Raw genomic sequence first — 25,719 nt, forward strand, 5'->3', positions numbered from 1 at the left:
TTTTTGGTGTTGTATAATATTACCACACATGCAGAATTTATGATTTTCTCCTGGGCTCCCCCATACAAAGTACACTGTCTCTCCTATTTATTTAGGCATCCACACCATCCGTTATTTTATATCTTTGACTCAGTCTTCCATTTATACCATGTAAGCATTGGTTGCCAGGGTAATTATTTTTATACAGTTTTTGGCAGGAAAAAATGAATTATACATTAGCAAGTACAGACTAGGTATATGTATTACTTTCACAAGTTGTACAGATGATTCAATAATTCTGTCCAATGCTGAATTACCCTACATGCTTAGAGCAGCAGCAAAACAAAGCTACCAAAAGAAAGAGAGAAAGAGAGAGCTTCAGCTTTGATTAATATAACCAGTACTTTACAATCAGCATATCTAAAGAGAAGCTATTTTAGTTCCATATACACATAGGTTTTGTTTTGTAGTTGGCCAGTGTCTTTATTTTGAATTTACACAAGATAGGACATGGAGGTCTTCTTGGGGCTTAGGGATGCTATCGCATTTTCACAGTTGTAAAAGATGCTTCCTCACCAGAAATTAGAAAGCTTATGTCCCTCATGCTCTCCTCCCACCATGTTGCAATTCAGTCAAATCACTATGTATCTATATTTGTAGACTGTTTAGGAAAGGTATTTCCTAACTCCTCATTTTGTGCACAACACGTCTCATTGCTAACTCGTCTCTCCCCTGCTGATGAGTCTCCTTGTTCTGTTCTGCTCTACTCACTTATGAAAAGGCATCATTCTAAGTCAATCATATGCTATTTTTACTCCTTCATCAGATACTTGTACTTTCAGATATCATCATTCAATAACCTCCAAAAAAGCAATTATAAAAATAAACATAGTGCTAGTCTATCTCTTTCTTTGTTTTCTGTTTCTAATTTTATGTCTTCACTCCTCATTGTCTCTTTCTTAGCACCTGTCTTTACTGGTACGGCTAAAATGGACACGGAAATAAAAGTCAGATAATGATACCCAGCCTAAAAAAGCAACAGAGAGCTAGTGCTGTGTTCTGTGGCCAATCACAGTAACACAGTAAAGTGTGGGTTAAACTCAGACAAGCTTCTCTAAAATGGAGATAAAAAACATCTGCTTCTAAAGGGCTCATTAGGATCTTGAGTCCCCAGTAAGATCATAGATGCGAAAGTACTCTGAAAAAAATGTAAAGGTCTCTTTAAATGAAAGGAGAGAGTAATAGCTCTTTGAATGGCCATTTTGGTCTGTCATAGAATGTACATGAATAAGATGATTTACATTTCATCTCAATGTACAGCAAGAATCACCAAAGGTGGTTGATAAGGCAGTTGATAAATCATCATTAATGACTTATTTGCATAATATATGAATTAGTGGACCAAACCTAAGAAATGCATTTTGCATCTCTGCTGAGAGCAATGAACCTCTCAATGAAGTCCACAGAAAGTAGAAGCTTTGAAGAAATGATACAGTGGACTTGAAAAAGCCAGATTTGGTGAAAATAGCCATTGTTTATTGTAAAATAGGTAAGAACATCTTATTTTTGTTTGGTTTTAGCAAATACTAATAGTGACCTCCTTCTCTCTAACTGACCATCTGAGTGGGCTCCTCGTAGGGCTACTTCTCGAAAAGAGCCTCGGATATCATGCTCTTGTTTGGTTTTTATTTAACTCATGGGGTCCTTCTCATTTCTGGTTAATGGAACACCATTAAAAAATATTTAAATGCCCATTTTCTCTATCTGTTAAATTTTTTTGTGAATTCAGGGAGAAGTGAATCATCTTTTCTGCTTCACTCTGTACTTATCAACAAAGCAAATAACCTAAATTGCCTTTAAATAATTTGTTTAGACAATCAGGCCACCTGGACATAAAGAGGGAAGAAACAAAAGAATGAAAGCCAATACGAGATGACAAGATCTCGGAATTGTAGAGCCCAAAGGAGACGCCTTAGGAATCAACTTGTCCCATTTGGTTCTGTGACTTGCCCAGAAGTATTCCTGGTGGGGAGGCTGAGTATACTTTGGAAAGGCTGTGGAGAAAGATGCTGTAGGATGGGATGGCCTCTCTTTCTGCCCATCATCTTGGAAATGCTACTTCTATCTATTGCATAGAATATAATGCCTGGCTTTCACAATCAAGACACTGTGTCTCAGGACTATGGCTCTGAGGATAGAAAGATTGACTTCAAGGACTGAGAGCATCCGTGTTCCTTTGTCATCAAGAGTGCACACACGGGGCCGGCCCCATGGCTGAGTGGTTAGGTTTGTGCACCCTGTTGCGGCAGCCCAGGGTTTCACTGGTTCGGATCCTGGGCGTGGACATGGCACCACTCGTCAAGCCACATTGAGGCAGCATCCCACATGCCACAACTAGAAGGACCTGCAACTAAGATATACAACTATGTACCAGGGAGGCAGGGAGGATTTGGGGGAGAGAAAGCAGAAAAAAAAAAAAAAAAAAAAGATTGGCAACAGTTGTTAGCTCAGGTGCCAAAAAAAAAAAAAAAAGAGTGCACACATATCTCTGTCTCATGCCAGAGTAGAGGAAATAGTCTCCAATGAAGGTAGCAGACTTATAAATTAATTCCTTATGATAAATCCCAAATGCTCCCTAAAGAATGATGTTTTTCTTATTAAAGTCTTTTGAGACATGTACCATCAGTCAGAATGTCATGGGGCTTATCAATATTGTATCTCCAGCATGAATCTGCAAGAAAGTGCTTTTAGAGATCAAAAAAGTTCACAGAAAATGCAGTAATGCAGAGTGGCATATAGCAGAGTTTCCCAAAGCTGCTTCTTTGTGCTCGCAGGTTTTTTTCTAACAGGGACTCCCAGTCTACTCCAAACCTGAATCTTTTTCTTTTCTGGAATTGCTAACTGCAAACCTTTCTCTGAAATCACAGTGAATGGGTCCATAGACACCATTTCACGTCCGAGTTTTCTGCTGGGCCGGAACCAGAGTGAGGTAAGAGAGGTGCCAGGGGTACAAAGTTCAAGGAAGTGCTCCTTTCAGGGTTGTGCGCTCACTCTCAGGGTCGTGCGCTCATGCTCAGGGTGGTGCCTGACCCTGAGAGTGAGGACTTTAATTTTGTGCCCTCGGCACCTCTTTTGCTTTACTCCCGTCCTGGCCCTGGTTCTCTGACAGAACTCATAGCGTGAGAAAGATACCTGAAAGGTCTGGACGCTGAATCAGCAGGGGTAAGTGGAGCAATAGACCTGTCTAGGCTTTGCCAATGGCCACAGGGGTGACCTGGAGGAAGCTGGGCCCAGACACCATGCCCCTCTGCCTCGTGGATGACCACACACACGCTGCCAAGCACGAATTTCAATACTTCACAGATGATTGGCAGAGGCAGGCCTGGCACAACCATGTCCACGTTCTATTTTCTACACCTCAAGTGAATTCTGGTAGGCTTGAGGGCTCAGCAGCCTCCAAGACATATTGGAGACGTAAATGATAGTGCCTTCTTACTTTTTCGTTAGTCCATCCCCATGATAAGCCTTCTTTGGTTGTCTGCCACTTGCAAGGTTCTCAGGCCCATAATATTCTGCCTCCGTTCCAATGCAGTTTCCTCTTCCACACGCCTCCCACACTGCCAACTAGCAGTCCCGCTCACTCATCACTCCCATTTCTTCAACCCCTTCTCTAAACATCTCTTCCTCCAGGTCGTCACCCTCCATGAAGATACAGCTTCCCCTGCAGCTGTCTCTAGTGGAGTCTGTTTATCTGGTCACAACAAACATTACCTTATAACCCAAGGTCAGGAGAGGTGTGAGGGACCCCCATGCTTTCTATGGCCTATGGCCATACCATTCTATGGCCTACCATTTCTGTCACTTTCTTCATTATCATATGGCTTGGTTGCACCTACCTGGAAAACTCCAATCCAGGATGAAACAGGCCCTTTCCTGAGCCAATACCTGTCAGCTGAAGCACTGATGGAAAGAAAACATACCTGGGTACACGGTAAATTCCTGGTTGCCCATCTCAATTGGCTCTAAACGATGTCCAGTTACCATTTCTCTAGTCAACCCACTCTCCTATTTACACAATAAGTACAGATCTTCCTTGAGTTATGGTCGGGTTGCATCCCAATAAACTCATTGTTAAGTTGAAAATGCATTATAGCTTAGCCTAGCCTAACTTAAATGTGCTCAGAACACTTATGTTAGCCTACAGTTGGGCAAAATTATCTAACACAAAGCCTATTTTATAATGAAGTGTTGAATGTCTCATGTAATTTATTGGATGCTGTACTGAAAGGGAAAAACAGGATGGTTGGATGGCTACAGGACAGTTGTAAGTGTATCGGTTGTTCACCCTCGTGATCGCGGGGCTGATGGGGAGCTGTGGCTCGATGCCACTGCCCAGTATCACGAGAGAGATCATACTGCATATCACTAGCCCAGGAAAAGATCAAAATTCAAAATTCAAAGTATGGTTTCTGCTGAACGCATATCGCTTTTGCACCATTGTGAAGTGAAAAAATTGTAAGTCTGGGACCGTCTGTATTTCAAAACTTCTCCGTTATGTTCAAATTTCTGACTCCTCTTATCTTATCTTTGTCTTACCCTCCCTTTATTGGGAGATGGCCTTGCTCTCTAATTCTCCAATAGAATAAAAGTTATGAGATAGGAGCTCCTTTAATGACCTCCAGATGGACAGATCCTTTCCTAAATCAGCACCCACCTTTCTCTTCCTTCTTAGAAGTGGTGTCTCTCCACTTGGATGTCCCACAGGTGCCTCAAACCACACAAGTACACACTGCATTTATGCTCTTTTCCCCAAAACTTCTCCTCTATTGTTTACCATCCCAGTAAAGAGAGCTCTAATATGCCCACTTGTCCAAACCAAAAGCCTCAGTGTCACTCATTCCTCATCTCCAAAAAATACATCCTATCAATTCTTTCTCAAGTACCTGTTGGCTCTACAGCTCTGGTCCAAGCTACCTTCGTCTTTTGTCTACGCCAGGGTTTGGCAAGCAAGTTTTATTGGAACAGCTATGCTCATTCATTTATGGGTTGTCTATGGCTGATTGCACTGCACGGTTGAGTCAATTACTTGCCACAGAAACCATATGGCTCACAGAGCAGAAAATATTTACTTTCTGTTCTTTACAGAGAAAGTTTGCCGATCAACCCTTGATCTACACTTTTGCAGGAATCTCCTAAATCTACCCTGCACTGAACCTGGTATTCAGGCTCATGCCCCTTCGTACAGCCAGTCATCTTTTAAAAATCTCATCTCACCGTGCTTAGAATCCTTCAAAGCACGAACATCACACTTGGGATAAAACGCAGTGTCCCTGGGCTGACCTGATGGGCCCCGCATGATCGGTCCCTGTCTACCTCTTACCGTCATCCTGCACACTCTATGCCTGGCTTGCCAAACTCAGCGGTACTATCTGCCTTTCAGCTCTGCCAAGGCACCATGCTCTTTTATTCCAAAGAATTTGGAAAATTTTGTTTCCTCTGCCCTGGAGGCCCATTTTTCTCCATCAATTTGCCCCTCTTCCAATTCCTACTTATTCCTCAGGGCTCTGCTTAGACCTCGCTTCCTCCAGGAAGCCTTCTCTTCCTCCCAGGTTAGGTTAGGTGCCCTGTTTCATGGTCCTATGTACTTTTCTTTTAAAGCATTTATCTCAACTGCTCTTAGTTCTTTGTGAAATTATTGTTTAATGTTTGCTTTTTCAGATAGACTGCAAATGTTATGATAGAAAATCTTTAGCCAGTTCAGAAATGTAATCTTCAGTTCCTGACACAGTGCCTGGCACAAGATGGGTGCTCAGAAAATATTTGTTGAATAAATGGATGAATAGCAAAGGCATAATAAAGTTGTGCTGATGATACTGGGAGGTGATATACACAGGCCGTTTAGTTAATTGCCTGGTACTGGCAGGAGTTAGATATTTATATTTTAGTATTATTACGCTCTTACTTTGAATTGCTTCAGGACTTCTTGATTTGGCAAAAAAAGAAGGTAGCTAAAAAGCATTTTATTCTTGTAACATGTAGCATGAATCATTCTTCAATGGATTTCTTCTGTTTCTTCAAGTGTATCTGACTTTTCATAGGGTGAGACCTCCAAAAAACCAATGTATCCAATCCTGGAAGCTAAAAACCATACTAATGTGTGTTTCCTAGGCTGGATAATCCCTGCTTGGCCTCCAGATCGACTTCCCACCATTCTGCAGGCTTCGTCATGCCTCAGGACGCAGACCTCCTGTTGTTCTCCTTGCTGTCTGCCTTCTGGTTGGGTTCAACAAATGGGTACCACCAACCGGAGACTAGAAGCAGAATACCAAGAAGAAGGCATTAATCCTTCTGGCTCCTCCTTTGGGCTGTGGGTTGACAGTGACTTTGCTCCTCTACCTAGGGTCGTAGCTCCTATCAGGGGACTTCTCTAATCTGTCACTCTCACTGGGACCTCTCTCTGTCGGTACGCCTTCTCTTGTTTATCCTGGCCCAGCGTAGTTACAGCTCCCTGCTGTTGCTAGCCTTGGCATGCTTCATTACCTTTTTGGTTTCCCTTAACTTAGCCACACCTTTGTCAATTAAAATCTCCTCAATTATTCCTGTTTGAGGGTGCTGTCTGCTTTCTGATAGGACCCTGACTCATATGATTCCATTGCCTAAATAAATATAATGAAAACACGTCAAGAGGTTCTTATGTGCTTCTCTAGATCTCTCAGCTACCTCTGAGTAAGTCTGCAAACTTGGTTGATATGAGCTTAAGGGCCATTATCCCCATTTCTCAGGTAAACAACAGGAGTCCAGAAGCAATCAAAGTAAGGCTGGCTCTTCACTTCCAGAGCTTGGTGGTGGCAGAGTCAAAGCTGCGCCTCAGTCCTAAACCTTACACACTGAACTCAGAGGCCACTGCCCTCCCAGAGGACCACTTGCCAGAATCTGGACAGCCAGGGTCCCGGATAAATCATTCTTGGTGACAAACCTCGCTGCAGTGCGTCTAACCCAGGTGAACTCTGAAGCTGGTGGGTGTGCAGCTGGCTCTGTGCCCCAGTTTGGAGCAGGTCTGGGAAGCATTCCCAGATGGCTCCTGGATACCATGGCTTTTTCTGGCTGCATTCCTGGGGGAGGTGGGAAAAAACACAGAGGTCTCCTAGCTGCAAACCCAAGCAAAGAGCACACTGTCATATCTTTAGCAAATGACGGCACACAGACACAGAAAGCCAAAGGATCAGAGGGAGACATAGCTACCCAGCTGAATGAATTCACTCTGTAGAGCCAAAGGCCAGCCAGTGTAGAAGGCTCTATCTTCTTTACAAATCATTTGTCCTTCTTAAAAACAACTGCCCAGGGCTTGGAGCAAATCACTGACCACCCTTCATTCTATCCTCTTGATTTCCTCCTCTGGAAAATGGAGTTCTGCCCATTGGTAAAAAGTGGAGCAATTACCCATTAAGGTGAGCAAAAATCTCCATAGGTCTTAATTTTAAAGGCTCAAATACAAAACTATTATTGAGTTTTCTCTTCTTTCGGGCAGGAGGCAGCTCCCATAGAGAGGCAGTATGAGTCATAGTTAAGAGCATAGACTCTGGAGCCAGACTGCCTGTGTTCAAATCCCAGGTCTGCCACTCACCTGCTGTGTTATCTTGAGAAAGTAAATTAACCTCTCTGGGTCCCTGTTTCCTTAACTGTAAAATAGAAATAATGATAGTATCTATTTCATAGGGTTGACATGAGGATTAAATGAATTATTATAAGGAAAGTACTTTGAACAATGCCTAGTATGTGGTAAAGACTACCTATAAGGTGACTGAGTAAAATTATTTCAGCTATTATCCATGTCTCTTTAAATAGACACATCGGAGTATTGATCATTCCATGATTTTTCATCATTTTTTTGCCTATAGCCCAAATAACTTCTAGGGTGAAATAACAGATCCTAGAGCAGCTTTGCTAGCACCGCCAATCATTAGATCAAGAGAATTTGGCTTGTGTCTTAACCGTCATTAGGAAGAGCATATACCCTGAGTTCTAACAATTGTAAAGGCATATTCTAGTACACAGACTCAGCCTGGCAAGCTCATCAGTTATGCCCCGAGAATAAGGAGGAGCACCAGGTGGCCTTATCTGCAAGACTGATCCAGGATGATGAGATGCCTTTTAAGCAGACCATCCATCACTGAGAGCTGAAGGCCTAGTATGAGTCCCCATCCATCACTCACTGAAGTCTTTTCATGTAGGCATCTGTCCCCCAAGGAAACACACCTTTGCATTTCTCAGAGGCTAAATTAGTGTGCGTTCTTCCCTCCCCTCTCATTTTCTTCGACTTCCTATTGGAAATCAGTGACCAGCCCAGTTTTCCACAAGCAAGCATCAGTTTTCTCTGCTGGCTCTCTACCTAAGACCCAAGTCCTCCAGGTCTCAGGAGGAGCTCAGAGTCTTCAGTAGGCTCTGCTTCTCTTAGGGAAGTTCTACTTGACTGACGTTCTTAATGAAAATATTTCAGTTCCCCTGAGAAGTCAAGAGTTCATAAGAGTGACTGTCCTTTCATAACTCAGTAAAATAGCCAATTTTTATTGAGTACTTAATATATGCTAGGCACTATGCCAAACACTTTATATGACATTTTCATTTAATTCTCGCAATCGTCCTATGAGACAGGCACAAGAGTTCATTGTCTGAGTCCCCAGAGCAGCACTGTCCTATAGAAATGTAATATGAGCCACAAATGTGGCCACATAATGTCATTTTGAATTTTCTAGTAGCCACATTATAAAAAAGTAAAAAGAAACAAGAGAAGGTAATTTTAATAATATGCTTTGTTTAATGCAATATATCTTAAAATTGGCATTTCAACATGTAATCGATATAAAAGTTATTAACGAGATATTTTATACTCTTTTTTTTTTTTACTAAGTCTTCAAAATCTAAATTCCAATGAACAAATGTAGAAGGAATGAGGGAAATAGAAAATCACCATTTGTCAAACGGCACAGTAACAATTGTTGCATGCAAGATCCATTTATGGATGCTAAAATTAGAGAATGAGAATTTGAGGAAAAAGAGGATATTGGCATACTCTGAAAATATCTCTCTTAAGATATTTATTAATTTCAAAGGGAGAAACAGTAACTTTGCAGTGCAGAAACCAGCAGACCCCATCTTAACAGCGGTGCATTGATACACTTGATGAATCACATGGCAAATCTTAGCATGTCTGTCCAATTTAATGTTTATTTACACACAACTAGTAAAATATAACTTTGTAATTCCAAAGAAAGTCTAAAACTCTTATATTTAAGATTTCCAAAGAAGTTCTTCAAAATCAAACAGAGTTAACATCATCAGTAATAGGACATATCAGCATCAAGTACTCCAGACAGGATGTACAGAGAAGGATGCATCGCTTCTGACATCTTCTCCAAAATCTATAACTTCAATCTAATCATGAGAAAACATCAGAAACATCCCACATTGAGAGACAGTATACAAAATAACTGGACAAAAGGTCGAGGTCACGGAAGACAAGGAAAGACTGAGGAACTCTCACAGATGGAGGAAACATGACAACCAAATGCAGTGGGGGATCCTGAGTGAATCCTGAAGCAGAAAGAGGACCTTAGTGGGAAAACTGATGCAATTTGAATAAGGTCTGTAGTTTGGTTAAAAATCATGTGCCACAGATCAATGAAACAGAACTGAAAGCCCAGAAATAAAACCACACATATACGGACAGCTAATTTCAACAAAGGTGTCAGGAACGTACAATGGAGAAAAGATAGTCTCTTCAGTAAATGGTGTTGGGAAAACTGGACAGTCACATGCAAAAGAATGAAAGTAGATCATTATCTCATGCCGTACATAAAAATAGACTCAAAATGGATGAAAGACTTGAAGCTCAGTCTGGAAACCGTAAAACTCCTGGAAGATAATATAGGTAGTACACTCTTTGACCTCGAACTTCAAAGGATCTTTTGGAATACCATGTCTTCTCAGACAAGGGAAAAAAAAGAAAAAATAAACAAGTAGGAGTTCATCAAGACTAAAGAGTTTCTGCAAGGTGAAACTAGGATCAAAACAAAGAGAGAACCCACCAATTGGGAGAAAATATTTGCAAATCATATATCTGATAAGGGTTTAATCTCCATAATATATAAGGAGCTCACACAACTGAACAACAAAAAAACAAACACCCAATCCAAAAATGGGCAGAGAATATGAACAGATATTTTTCCAAACAAGATATACAGATGGCCAATAAACACGTGAAAAGATGTTCAACATCGCTAATCATCAGGGAAATGCAAATCAAAACTACACTGAGATACTACCTTATGCCTGTTAAAATGGCGATAATCACTAAGACTGAAAATAACAAATGTTGGAGAGGGTGTGGAAAAAAGGGAAGCCTTATACACTGCTGGCGGGAATGCAAACTGGTGCAGCCACTATGGAAAACAGTATGGAGATTCCTCAAAAAACTAAAAAGAGAACTACCATACGACCCAGCTATCCCACAATTGAAATCAACAATCCAAAGTAACATATGCACCCCTATGTTCATTGCAGCACTATTCACAATAGCCAAGACAGGCAAACAATCCAAGTGCCCATTGACCAATGATTGGATAAAGAAGATGTGGTGTATATATACAATGGAATACTACTCAGGCATAAAAAAGACAAGTTCATCCCATTTGCAACAACATGGAGGGACCTGGAGGGAATTATGCTAAGTGAAATAAGCCAGACTGAGAAAGACAAACACCAGATGATTTCACTCATATGTGGAATATGAACCCATGGACAAAGAAAACAGTTCAGTGGTTACCAGGGGAAGTAGGTGGTGGGTGGGTGGGCACAGGGCATGAAGGGGAACACTCATGTGTTGACAGACAAGAAATAGTGTACAACTGAAATTTCACAATGATGTAAACTATTATGAACTCAATAAAAACAAAGACCAAAAAATAAATCACGTGCCAATGTTGATTTCCTAGTTTTGATCATTTACCCTAGTTATGTAAGTTGTTACCATTAGGGGGAACCTGGGTAAAGGCTATACAGGAAGTCTGTACTGTGTTTTCAATTTTTCTGCAAGTCTAAAACTATTTCAAAATAAAAAATAAAAGAACACAGTCCAACACAAATAAAAATGCAAAATGATTACAAAGTACCTTTGCAGTTATTTCGAAAGATGCAGGAGCCTATGAAGTTGATGAAAGTGTCGAAGTATTGCTGAAATGCGTGAAAAGCCATTGACAAACTAGGTAAAACAGTTAACATTTGAAGAAGAAAAATCAACAAGGATGGTAACAGGATGTGGGTTTCAAAAAAACAATGATTTAAATGTCAAGGAATTGTGAGAGATCCTTGGAAAAATGAATGAAGCTTTCTAGTATGTTTGCCAAAAAAAATTCTGCTCTAAAATCATACATTAAGTGAAGGCTGTGGTATCGTGCCACATATCATTTTAGTTTAAAAAGTATGCCAAAATATCCACATGAGATTTATTCTGAGAATGAACACATAGTTGAAATTATAATCTATGTTCCACCGGATAAGATAAAATTTTATTTTCATAATTTGTAGCTCTATTTTTTATATTAAAAAAAAAAGCCTCAGTTAAAATTTCAATCTATCTTAAATAGCTTAACTTTGATCTGTTCCAGCCTCAATTATCCTTGGAACATGTGCATTTCCCATCAGTTAGTGGGAGATCAAGGACTAAACCCAAGTAATCTGACTCCCCAGTCCATGCTCCATGCACCATGCTCCAGTCTCATGCAATGAGCACACGCACTCTTTTCTATGCTTACGGCCCAAAGAGGGGGGCTCCTCTTTGTTTCCATTATCTGATCAAACTTCCTCCAAGTCATCCAAAGCAAGTTTCATGCCCTTTATGAGGACAAGGCATGCTGGAATGTTTTCTTTTCTATCATCTCTATGAATTTGTTGAGGATGGGCAACTCTATAAATCAATAGAAGACAAGGAAGAGAATGGACGTGAATGAGTTTCATCAGCCACATCTGTGTGGCATCTGTGAAACATCCACCCTTTGTCTCCAAGACCCATCAAATCTGCAGATGACATTCATATTTAAATAAACTCACTGAATTCTAACTCAGAAACCAAACCTATGGCCAATGAGATTATTCAAAATGCTTACAGAGCTCAAAATGGTGAACTGTGTTATTTAAAAAATGAGGCTTGAAGGGGCTAGAAAGATGGAAGAAAGGAGATAGATATCAGCAGAAAGGAGCTTCCTACATTTGAAACTATCGGTAGCAAATATATGGACAGACGACTAATAAATTACAGTGAGAGGTGAGAGCATGCAAGTGTGTGGAAGAACCTTGGAGAAGCAAGGTGGGAAAACACTCTCAAATGGGCCCCTAAAATCCAGAAGCAAGCATAGCTTTAGAGCGATACACGCACTTACACACACACACTCACATGCACAATTGAAACTTAGATAAGATCAATGGGGTCATTATTAAAATGCAATATGATAAATTATCAGTCCATCCCTGGCCCTGATCACACCTGAGGTTGGGAGGTTTGTTTTAGCGAGAAGCTCTCAGTCATGGGAAAGAAATGGCACATGGGTTCATTCAGGTTTATTTTTATCCCTAAATGACCCTCATAATAATAGAAATTGGTCAGTCTTCCAGTAATCTATTGTGCTGACAGTTGGAGAGATGGCATGGTGGGGCCCACCAATGTCAGAAAACTGGGCAGTAGGGAGTGGCTTCCTGTATCAGCATATTATAATGTCAAAATCTTCTTTGTGGCCCAATCTGGTCTTTTTCTTGAAAATTGTAAGAAGAGTTGAATCTCTTCCTTTGGCCCCAGGTGAACTAAAATTCTGGTAAGGCCACTCTCATCTTAACCACAGCACTACTGCCACAATTACTGAGGAAAAGAAGGGATGGGTGGGGATGGGGTGGGGATGAGCTGGGGTGGGGTGACGACATGCCCCGCACGATCCTTGTAGCTCTCTGAGGCAGAATAAAGATCCAGACCCCTTGACCCAATTCGGGACAACTCTGAAGAGTTAGCCCAGCTTCCAAGTTCCCCCTGGGGTTGGCTGAGGCCTCTGTTAAGACTGCATCACAGATCAACTCCTCTCTCTGCCCAATTCTGCTTCCTTCTCCCTCCTTCCCCAGGCGTTGATTCCAACAGCACACCCTAATCAACTTACCATGTGCGTATCTCCACCTCAGATCTGCTTCCTAGAAAATCCAACTCATAACACACTCCCTTCTCCATTTTACTATCCACTCGCTGCCACAATGGCCCTCTTGTCAACTGAATTCTGGTCCCTCTTGGCATTTCTTCTTTACCTTGACTTCCCAGCGTCACTAATCCTGGGTCCTTGGTCACTTTGGTCTTCAATTCCCGGCGGAGAGTTCCCTATCCCTCTGTGCATGATTAGGCACCTCATCTACCAAAGGAAAGAAAGATTTGGCCTGCTGTTACTGTACACATCCACCCCAACTCCACAGGCAACTGTCAGAGTCGAGTGGGGACTGGGAAGGAAAAATGCCAATGTGAGCCTCTATCTCTAGCGGCTCAACCCGTCCCAGAATTCCCAGCATATGAGAAGGTGAGATATCCTGACTTTAGCCACTTCTGGACCAAAGGTAACACACAGTCTTAGGCAGCTTCCTTAGTTTACCTCTGGCCAAGATGGTTTACTAGCGACCTGGGCAGCAGTGTTGGGTGAGCACAGCAAGCCACGAGGGGAGGCCTCTGTTCTTGCCTGCATGTCACAGTTGCAAGTACCTGGAGAGGCATCAGAGTAGAATTGAGGGACAACTGTGCTGCCTTCATGAGGATCAACTCTAACGAGAATAGAAGAGAGCAAGCAGGGCCAGAGAGGTGTATATTCAGAGTCTTCCCGGGGTGAGAAAACTCAGCGAGTCAGAATGACAGCATGGATAGGAGGAGAGCTGAGCTCAAAAACCAGGAGAGGCTAAACTGCCACTGTGTAGAAAGAGGAGGTGAGGGCAGCCACTGAGCAGAGAGAGGAGGTGAGGGCAGCCACTGAGCAGAGAGAGGAGGTGAGGACAGCCACTGAGCAGAGAGGGGAGGGGAGGGCAGCCTCTGGGCAGAGAGGTAGAGAAGAAAATGCCGTAGGTGAATGGCCCCGGGGTGCAGAGACTAGAGGGCAGGAGTCAGATAAGGCATGGGCTAGGCCAAGTGGTTCAGTAAACCAAAGCCACAAACTCTGGGTATGAAACAGAGTTTCTTTTTTTTGGAGCCTCTAAGGAATTCTGCTAGGTGTGGGCAACTCCTCAGAGGTACTCTAAAAACAAAGAGCTCCACAGAGCTCCCAAACTCAAAACAAGGTGCTTGTTATAAACAGCCCAGCCAAGGCGCCCACTTGTCATGGCACCCGATTGTAGGATGTATCAATAGTCTCAAACACTAGGTGCTTAGCCCTGACACTCGATTCTCGTTGCTGGAAACAGAGGGACATCTCTCACTCCTTATGGAGATTAGGGAGGCTGTGCATTTTTCCTGTGAGACGCACAAAGACAAGTCTGGCCCCTTTGGCAGCCCCATGCCTACGGAGAGCACAGGACTCTATGTCATGGAATCTTCCCCATGACAGCTCCCTCCAAGACGAAGGTGTGCAGCACCACTCTGGTCCAGCTTGTTCTTGTTTCTCTCAAGAAACAAGCTTTGGATTGCCTTGCTCCTGAGCTGTGGGAGAGCTTCCTAGAGAAAGAGAGAAATGTTGGAAGTTGCCTAGGCGAGCAGCCTTCTGGTGCAATTATAAATGCAGAAAAGGAACAGCTGCCGGAGCTAAAGTTGTAGTGGGCTTCACGAGCCAGGGGCGCTCGCTGGAACCCCATCTCTCTCTGCCCGCGTCAGAAGGTGCTGGTGCCTGGCTCTCATGATGCGCTGGGAATTTTGGTTTGGTGTTTGTGGCTGTGTGCTTTACAGTGTTCAAATGACACTGAGTCTCATGAGATAGTCCCACGGCAGATGCACCAAGGACCTTAGTTGAGGCTTATGCTTTCCTATTAATTAAAAATTAAGGCTCCCTAAAGGAAAACTCCTGACCCAGAAATTAAGACAAGCATAGTGGGAAATTAAAAACACACACACACAATTTCTCCCTCCACTTGTCCATTTCTTAACAGTCCTTCAAAGTGCTTTCCATACCCATCGTATCCACTCAAGAGTTCTGTTGGGGATTAAAAAATTGCAAAAAGAAGGAGGAAAAGAGTAACCTATGTGGAAATGTTCAAATCAATAGTTGCATGCCAATAGTAATTTCTAGGAATTATCACAGTCTGAACATACCAGTGGTAATGCCTCAATAACTAAAATCATTTCTAAAAAAGAGTTATCTATGCTACATAAAGGTGGGGACAGGGTACCATCTTGAAGCTAGAGAAAGGCTGTCAAAGCACCCTCAGCAACTTGGAGCTTGGCCTGTATCTCAGCTCTTCTTCCAGGGTAATTTCCTGCTTCCGCAGAGTGAAGCTGGGTTAATGGTACAGGCATATTTTATCAAGTCAGCTTGGCAGTTAGTGGTCTAGACAAGGTAGCCGTGCAGAGCAGTGAGTTAAAAAGAGAAGTCTGATGTGATGGAGGATGGGACGTCTCCCTGCTGCCGAGAGCTCTTTCCCCGAATGAGACACTCCTCGCTGAGTTAGGTTGGCAGAAGCAGTGCTACAGACACTCCCCCAGCCCCTAATGGGGGCTCACCCATAAGATGGGGGAGAGGTCTATCTTCCAGGCCCTGCCACACACACACACACACACACACACACACACACACACACACACAGGGCAGTTCACTGTAAACCAAACAACTTCCTGGTGAGGCCTCGTTCTCTCCTCTCATAGTTACAATAAGAACCTTGGGACTGATTCAACAAGGCCCAATTTCTGAATGAATGAAAACTTACTCAGTGGGTGTCCTTCATTGTCCACATGGCTGGCAGTGTTCGTGCAGTGATTTGACAAGTCAAAATTACTCTCATGTAGTTAAATAGAAAAACAACTCCCCTTTCTGCCCCTGTGGGCATGGAATGAGACCTCTTGAGTTGGCAAAAGGTAGGCCTACCGATAGAATGCTACCAACTGAAGACTGTAATTGTTGCCCACGCCAGTTGGTGAGCCAAGTAACTGAGCCAACTCTCTTTGATGCCCTCACAACATTTTAGGATCTTCAACCAAATATCTTTGGGGTGTCCTGTATGTGCCAGGCACTGAACTAGGAACAAGGGTACATACCAAGAAGGCCCTAAGTCCTGATTCTGTAACAGGGTAGGTAATAGCCCCATATGCACAAGTGAGACTCTTCTTCATAGAAGGGTGGCCCAATCGATTGCCATGGTAGCCACAGGCCAAGTATAGAGTCAGCCATGTTGCCCAAAGGGCCCTGACGTTGGAATTCTCCACCCTTAAAGTCTTTGCTCACTACTGTAGAAACTGCTAAGAGCTGGGTGTGTCCTCAGCTCCACACCGAATGTGTGGTCATGAGGAAAATTCCTTAACCACCCTGAGTCATAGGTTCTTCATCCACGAAAGAGGGTAAAAAATGTCCTGAGTCTCACTTTGGAATAGTGTGTGAAAAAGTGTTTTTAAAGCTATAAGCATGGTAGAACTATACAGTTTTACACAGATCTAAATTCATCACTTGAATAGATCCTGTCATTTAATACATGTCTGGTCCCAGGACAAGCACTTCTCATAACATTTTCGACAAAGATAAATAGCAAGGACAGACAGGTTAGGGAGCCTCATTGCTAGGGTTTTGAATATCCTTCTTGCCCCTCTCCTAACCTAAATGGGGCCTCTGCTTGCTTCCCCAGATATTAGGATGAGTACAGATACTCAGAACACATTTTTGCCTTACATAGCAGAGATCTGAACTTACAGAGTAAATTAGTGCAGCTTCTTACATTTTTTTCTTTTTGTCAGCCACAAATATGTCTGCCGCTGGCACAAAGATACAAAATTACGTGCTTTCAATTCTTCTGGTTTTTAATTTTGTTTTGTTTTACTGCTTGTACTTAGGTGCAACTTAACACTGTCACATTGTGTGATCTTTTCCCTGTCTCCATAGGTGGGGGGCACAGCTCGAAAGAAAGGTATTTTCATTGTTTGGTCGCATGATCCTACTGTGGTTTAATGTGAGAGCTAACACGCAGGCCCGACTTTAAATACCATGAATAATTTCTTAACAATCAGGCCGTAATTTAGACATCCAAATGGATGTTTTCCCTCCAGAAATATCTGAAGGGAAAAATTTTAATGTTGTTTTTAAAATGTTCCAAGAGGACTGATCCAAGAAGACTATTTTTAAGTTTGTCAGTTTGAAAGTACAGATTTGAGGGTGTCTATTAAAATCAGTTGCCTTAATTTATCCTTCCACATCATGTACATGTCTACCTTTTGTTGACACAGCAAAGTTAGTATTCAAAATATTCAACAATTGGTACAGTTACTGCCCCCACCAATCAGAGGAGACCTGGCCTGATTGTGGTGCCAGGATATGTTGGCTGACTATCGGGCAGTGAAATAGATAAAAGGATTCATATGTCTTGAGTAGTCTGGGATGGAAAATCCTAGTACTACAGAAGGAGGACAAATCTTACCTTCGAGAGCTCTTGGTCTTAGACTACTTGGTAAAGTCAGATGAACTGGGGCAGGAGCAAGATTACTCAAGAAACAAATGGTTTCAACAAGAGCTCTTGCCTTCCATCCAGAGAAAAAGCAATCCAAGGGTTTAGAATCTTTCCAGATATTAAAGATTTATGTAAGCTTATTACCCTATACATAGTGATATTTGGCAATTATACCTGATGGCCCTGCTTTTCATAATAAAGACAGAAAGACGGCTGCTGACTCATGGCCAGGTCTACCTCATATAAATAAACTCACTAAGCAATTTAGCCAAAACCTAAAGTTTTACTTCTATTTCTTTAAGTAATTACACTTGTGTAAACTTCATTTAATGGACCTAGTTGCATTTTGTGCTATTCCAGATCACTACTCCTCACAATTAACCAGACAGCTCCGCATTTGCTATTTTGAAAGACAAGTCTGTTGCACTATTCCTGACGTTGAGCCAAGGCTCTCCTTTGTCACGTACTACTCCAATGCCCGACGTCATCCTCTTTGTCCACTCCAAATAATAGACTCACCCATTTGGTGTTTCGTATCCCAGACATTTCTGGATTCTAAGAATCTATTTCCCATCTACTACTTAGTTTTTCTTGACCTCATTTCAAGTTCTTCCCTCAGCTGGTTTCAGTCTGGGAGTAGGAAGTTTAGGGGCTATTTCAACACAGGATGATGACCAAGATTAAAACAATAATATTTCAGCCTTGGATCACAACACACCAAAAAGCTCTTTATCTTGTTGCTGTTTATCTTTGTTATAAAGTCAACATCAAATGAAAGGGGACTTATTATCCACAATCCCCAAGCAATCTCCTCTTATATGTATTTATGTCATTCCCTCAATTTTGTATCTCTGTTATCGCATTTAATTACATCAGATTGCAATTATTTGTTCATCCTCTAGCACATGAGATCCTCATATTAGATCCTCATATCCGTGATTAGATTGATCTTTTGCCCCTGTCACCTAACACAGGGCCTCGCATGTCATATGAATTGTAAATAGAGGGTGTGTGCATGTGTGTGTGTATGAAAGAGAAAGACTCAAGTTACTGTGGTACTGATTTTTGTGCAAGTCGTTCTCCGATGGTGAGCCAATAGGTGTGGCTGGTGTTTTCATAAAGGAGGTAGCTTAGGCTATGAGACAAGATTAAGTAACCAGGGTTTCTAATCCTAAAAGGAGACTAATAGCAAAACTCCCAGAATTAGGTCCCTTAGTGATGACTCCTTAACACTATCAAAGACATGTAACCACTACAAAGATAAGGACTCAAGTATTTACTGCATTCCAGAAGCAGCCCAGCCTTTATTATTATCCTAAGAGCCACTTGGAGACTATGAAATACGCAATCAGATTTATACTACAGACAAAAAATAAGTTAACTTGCTGGATCATTTTAAAAACCAATCCATGTGTTTCTGAGGAATTCATTAACTGTTCATGACGAGAGAAGAGACTTCTAGGCACTCAGTCCTTCCATTTTCTGCAGGGTCACCTTCCTCCCATCTTGTGCCCAGCAATTATTTATCACTCAGCTTGGGCTTCTCCTAATCAAGATCTCCATAAAGTTGGATTATATTAAACAATTCTTAGCATTATCCAACAATGCTTTCTCCTAAGTTATTTTATGATCCTGTACCTAAAAGTCCACTTTTTTATTTAGGATGTTCTGATTCCCAAGAGTTCAGATTTTTGTACAAATTAAATAGTTTGTGCTTAAACCCAAGGCCTAAAGCCCTTAACTTTAGCGTTCTTTCTGTCTTGGCCGTCTCTCTGGATTTTTATCACACTGAATGTCACTAGAATAGGAGTGAGAAGCTTGTATTGACTGGGGTTGAACGGCTTGTAGAACACTGCCCTGGTTAGATGGTGTCACACTGTTGGGCAGAGTGTCACATCTACACCTAGTCATGGTCAGATAAAAGCTTGTCACCAGGCATCTCTACTTTTCAGCAAAGAGAAAACGTCTCTGCTGTTGGCCATTGCTCCTTTCTCTTCTTCCTTTTAACCATTAAGCTATATTACACATTCCAAATTACATGTTTCCACCTAATGATAGCTATTGCATTAAGAGGAATTCCACAGAATTAAAAGCGAAAAGTAAGGCCAGCCCCAGTGGCCTAGTGGTTAATTTCAGTGTACTCTGCTTCGGCGGCCCAGGTTTGGTTCCTGAGCGCGGACCTACACCTCTCTGTTAGCAGCCATCTGTGCTGGTGGCCCACATACTAAAAAATAAAGGAAGATTGGCACAGATTTTAGCTCAGGATGAATCTTCCTCAGCAAAAATAAATAAATAAATAAAAGAGAAAAGTAGACTGAAAACTAAAGGTAATATGTATATCTAATCAGATAACTCTTGAAAGCTACCTGAGCCAATTTTTAACCATACTCAATTCCATGATAGTCTCCATATCTAGTAATTAATGTGCATTCAGGTAAGCATCACTCTTTTTAAGGGCATAGACCCATGTGGCCAATTTAGAAATGTCTTATTCTGTACTAATAACTACCACTCCCTTGAAACATCAGAATCCCACGTGAATGGATTAAAAAGTCTACAAAGTTCTCTTGATTTTCACATATAATCTCTATCCCTGGGCTATCCAAGAGAACTGTCTGCAGTATTGGAAATATTCTGTATCTGCGCTGTCCAATACAGGAGTCACAAGCCACATGTGGCTACTTAGCACTTGAAATGTGGCCAGTGCAACCAAGGAACTGAATTTTAAATTTTACTTAATTTAAATTTAAGTAGCCTCATGTGGCTAGTCACTACTTTATTGGAATGCAGTTCTATAAAAATATCAGAAAAACAAAATTTGAAATATGAGGGAACATGTTTAAAGGTGTTCCTATAAGTCTTTGCCCTTTTGTTCTTCCATGAGGGCAGCGTGATCATTTATTCTCTGACTTCCTTTATGGTGATCTTTTTAGAATTCTGTAGTTTTAAGGATGGTAAGTGCTGTTCTATCAACCAACTCTTTGTTCTCATGGTTCTTAAACGTGGCTATGCGTTAACATCACCCCCAGAGATGCGATTCAGCGAGTCTGAGGAGGGGACTGGGCATCTGTGCTTTTTCAGCTCTGCAGATGATTCTGATCTGCAGCCAGGCTTGGGAAGGGCTGCTTTACACCAGAGATCCCAAACCGGCGGCCCTCGGGCCAAATACACCCTCAAAACATATGTTCATCCCACACAATGTTTTAAAATGTTTTGAATTAGTTGCCAACTTCTACAAATTGTAATTTTATTTTCCAAAAAAAGTGGCGTTGAGTAAAGACTGCCCTCTGGTTATAGAGCATAACTTCTTTGGTTCAACACTACTTGCCTACTTCATACTGGCCTAGCTCCCAATAGGCATTTGAGGTTGAGATCCCTTCCTTGCCCCATATCTACGTAATATTTGCCAAAACAGGCAACAATTCCTTTATGCCAATATACCATTCTTAGGATGGAGTACCAACTACTTTATCCACGGGGCTGCCTGTGATCATCTTGGCAGGCTCAAGAATAATATCCCACCATCATGTAAAACTCCCAAATAAATATGATGGAAGTCTCAATAAGAGAATGGGTCCCAACCCAGGCCCATGATACCAATGTTGTTTAGGTAAAAGTCATTAAATTCAGGGAAAAGATTCTCTTACATTTTATTTTTTACACCCCCAAACTCTCTCACCTGAAGCACTGTAGGGCCAGCCAACAAGACTGTCAGGGAGGGCATCTTTGTTATAAATGCCTATCTCTATTTTGAAGAAACTTTAAAGCTCTCTCATCCTCCACCCAGTTTTCCTTCCAATATGTTTGTATTCAGCCATGGCTCTAACATTAAAAACGGTTGATTGCACCTGTTTACCTTTTCTCTCTCGATAATTCTCTATAGTGATGCTGGTGAATGAAAATGTGGAAGCCTAAATGATGAGATAAAAGGTAGAAGGGCCGTTAGTTGATGAAAATTAGATAGAAGTGTGCTAATTGATTTAGAAAGGCAGAGGAAAGCATAGCTTTGAGATATTTGTGGAAACAATAGATTGTCTTCTCAGAAAAATGAATGAATGCCAAACATTTTGCAATCAATTTTAGGGGTTTCACAGGCCCTTGAACCCCACCCACTGACTCCTAGTAGAAGAAGTCATCAACCTGAAGTAAGACACACTACTTGATAAATACTCATACCAGATACAAAGCACCAAAATGTCAGCCACAGTTTGCCAAGCGGGACATAATTTTGGATTAAATGCTATGGTTAGGCTTCATTATTACCAAAACGGAAAGCACCTTGGCATACTATTAAGCTTTAAGTAAAATGCAAGGAATACATAGTCTCAGTCCCAGGATCACGTGAAACTGTATCATCTAGAACTTGCAGCTGAAGGCACAGTGGATTTCTCAGCAGACAATAAATAAATCTGGGCATTCGAACTTTTAAACAAATCCTTATAGACATCCACGATGAGGCTGAGACATTTCCTGGAATTATTCTCATGTACACATTGGAAACAGTCCTTGATGCCTTAGCCTGGTCAGTTCCACTAATTTGGAGCTGACTATGTTCTCCTGTTTTCTTTCCCTGAGTGGCAGTTGGTTCCATCATTAAGGTGATAAATGAGGAGTCACCTTAAGGCATGAAAAATGTAATATGCAACAATCTTGTTTTCTGATTGGAAATGCCTGCATTTCCATCCTCATCTGTTTCTACACATGACAGGCATCAAAGGCAAAATGAAGAAGGTTTTTTAGACCGTTGAGAATGTTTAAACTTTCACACATCTTGATTTCCCCCCAAGTACTGCAACAGATATGTCTTAAAACCTTCATGTACTGATCATTCTCCTTTTGCTCCCTGCAGAAGCATTCTCTCCTCTGCTCTGGGCCCATGGGAGGCTGAGCACAGTGGACTGCATTTCTCAGGCTACCTTGACAACTGGCTTCCAGGAGCCATGGGGATCTTAAGGCGGGAGAAGAAAGGGATGTTAGGTTATTTCTTCCTCTCTTTCTTCCTGTTTCGCTACGTCACTGAGAGTCACTGCATCCCTCCACAACTGGAGCTTCTGCAGGATGGCTCCTCCTCCACATCTCAGTTCTCACTGGGTCCAGGAATTCTATTCCTCTGCCTTGTTCCTCTTGCCCTTGTTGTGGTAATGGCTGCAGGATATTGCTAGCCTCTGCGTGCCTCAATATGCTTTGTTCCCTTAGCCGTACCTCCGAAGGGGTTCCCTTATTAAAGTCCCTTCTTTGGAACTAGCTGAGGTAAAGTCAGCTTCCCACTGGGACTGTGGCTGACACACTACATCTATCTTCTTTTCAAACCGGGAAGACTTATGAGGCAGAAAGAAGAGAGGAGAAAGTGCTTGAGGAAGAAAAAGAAACAGTACGGTTTTTAAAGGCAAGACTTAACTAGGGACCTGCCTGTTGGTGTAGTGGTTAAGTTCGTGTGCTCCGGCTGGGCAGCCCAGGGTTTGCCAGTTCAGATCCTGGGTGTGGACCCACACAATGCTCATCAAGCCATGCTGTGTTGGCATCCCACATAGAAGGACTAACAACTAGGATATACAACTACATACTGGGGATTTGAGGAGAAACAGAAAAAAAAAAAAAAAGGAGCAAGATGGGCAACAGATGTTAGCTCAGGGCCAATCTAAAAAAAAAAGAGAGAACCAGATAACAGCGAGACTAAAAGCCATTAAAAAGAAAATGCTCTTTTCTTTGCAAGAGATCCTGTAATAAGATGTCACTAAGTAAAATGGTCACAGCCTTCTCTTCAACTTTGTTTTTAACAATGAGCAGTCTGGATGAACATGTCACTAATTTTCATCTTTTATTTATTCATTCCAAAGCAAAAATGGAACTTATAATTATTGAGCACAGTGTATGTGCTCATAACTGTTAATAATACTTAAAGTATTATTAATCCCATTTTAGGGAAGAGGAAACTGAGGCTCTGAGAGATCAAATAATTTGCCCCAAATCATATACTTAGCAGATGGTTATGCCAGAATTAATAACAGCATATATGATTTCATATAGCATATTGCTTTATTACATTATTGCAAAGTATTTCTTTTTGATTTGACCACAATCTTAAGATGCTTTTGACCCTCTGCAAAAGATTTTATTGTGCCTACATATTTTTCATTAAAAACAGCTGATCACTCATTTATTTTTTGTCTTTCTTGAGATTTCTCTATAGTATAGCTAATGAATTAAAAATATGTAAGTCCAAATAATGAAATAAAAGGTAGAAGGGCCATCAGTTGATGAAAACTGGAGAAATGAGTGCTAATTGATTTAGGAAGGCAGAGAAAGGCATAGAAGGGCTCCCAGAGGAAAATTCGGGCAAGAAAGTAGATTGCTTGACTGACAGAACCCTAGATAACTTTGCGACCAAAGAACAGACAGATATTGGTGGGCTAGAATGAGAAGTAGGGCTGAAAACAGAACTGATGGACAAACAGCTGTCTGGTGATCCTTGATTATGTTTATATTTCTAAATGAGGCACTGAAATGATGATAGGGAAGTCTGAGTCTGTTATCAGGGTTTGTCATCTTGCCTTCTTTGTGTAGGATGATCAAGAAGGAAGATGGCTATTATTCTTCCTATTCCCAACCTGACTCATTCTCTCTGTCTCAGAATGTGTGCAGCAAGGTATCTACCATTGGGGCTGGCCCCGTGGCCGAGTGGTTAAGTTTGCGAGCTCCGCTTCAATGGCCCAGGGTTTCGCCAGTTCGAATCCTGGGTGCGGACATGGCACCCCTTGTCAGGCCACGCTGAGGTGGCACCCCACATAGCACAACTAGAAGGACCCACAACTAAAAATACACAACTCTGTACCAGGGGGCTTTGGGGAGAAAAATAAAAATAAAATAAAATAAAAGCTATCTACCATGTATGCAGGAAATTAGAGGTATCTCCCCAGGAGAAATTGAATGGTCCTTGAGAAAAGACCTCCAAATTTTGGCCTTGTGGGTTCCCTCAGATAATGCCTATTGCTCCCACATTAGCCCTCTATAGCAAAGTCAATAAACTTGTTCACAAAAACAGAGCTCCTCGTCAGCGTTTCTATGTCTCATTCTTAAACATAATGGATAGACGAGGATCATCAAATATTTGAGCACCACCCACACGCAAGACAATTTCTGAAATGAAAAATTCACTGGATGAGATTAGCAAAAGGTTGAATACTGTAAAAGAGAAGATCAATGAATCTAAAGGCAGGGAAGTAGGAACTATTCAAACTAAAAAAAAAAAAAAACAGAGAAAAAGAATATAAAAAATTAACAGTCTCAGAATTCTGTGTAACTGGAAACCTAGAAGTAAAAGAGTGAAAATGGTGCAGAAAGAAATATTTGAAGATTAAATTTGATGAAAAATATCAACACACAAGTCCAAGAATTTCAGTGATCCCCAAGAAGAGTGAGCATAAAGAAACCCATACTAGGCACATCATTGTCAAATTAGTCAAAAGACTAAAAACCAAAGATAAAAAGTAAATCTTAAAAGCAGCCAGAGAAAGAAGACGCATTATATATATGGAACACAATGGTAACGTGACGCTGACTCCTCAATCAGAAGCGATGAAAACTAGAAGACAGAGGATCAAGGTCTTTTAAGTATTAAGAGAAAAAACCCTATCAACTTATAATTCTATATTCAGAGAAAATATTCTTCAAAATTGAATGTAAAATAAAAACTTTTTCTGTCAAAAGCTGAGAGAATTTGTCATCAGCATATCTGAATGACAAGAAAGGTTGAAGAAATTGTTCTTTAGGCTGAAGGAAAATGATACTAGATGGAAACTCAGATCAACACAAAGGAGCAACGAGTGGCAATAATAGCAAAAACTTATGGGTAAACATAAATAACTTTTTCCTCTTGTTTCTTCATTTTCTTAAAAGATTTTTGACTATTCAAAGCAAAAATAATAACAATATATTGTGGATCTTATAATGTAGGTAGGAGCAAAAATATGACAACAATTGCATAAAGAACAGAAGAGAGGAAATGAAGGGGTACTTGCATTTTAGGTGGAGTAATACAATGTTATTTGAAGGTAGAATGTAGAATGTAGTTTTAAAGACACGTATTGTAAACCT

Source organism: Equus caballus, chromosome 21 (assembly GCF_041296265.1).
Source record: "Equus caballus isolate H_3958 breed thoroughbred chromosome 21, TB-T2T, whole genome shotgun sequence".
NCBI lineage: Eukaryota > Metazoa > Chordata > Mammalia > Perissodactyla > Equidae > Equus > Equus caballus.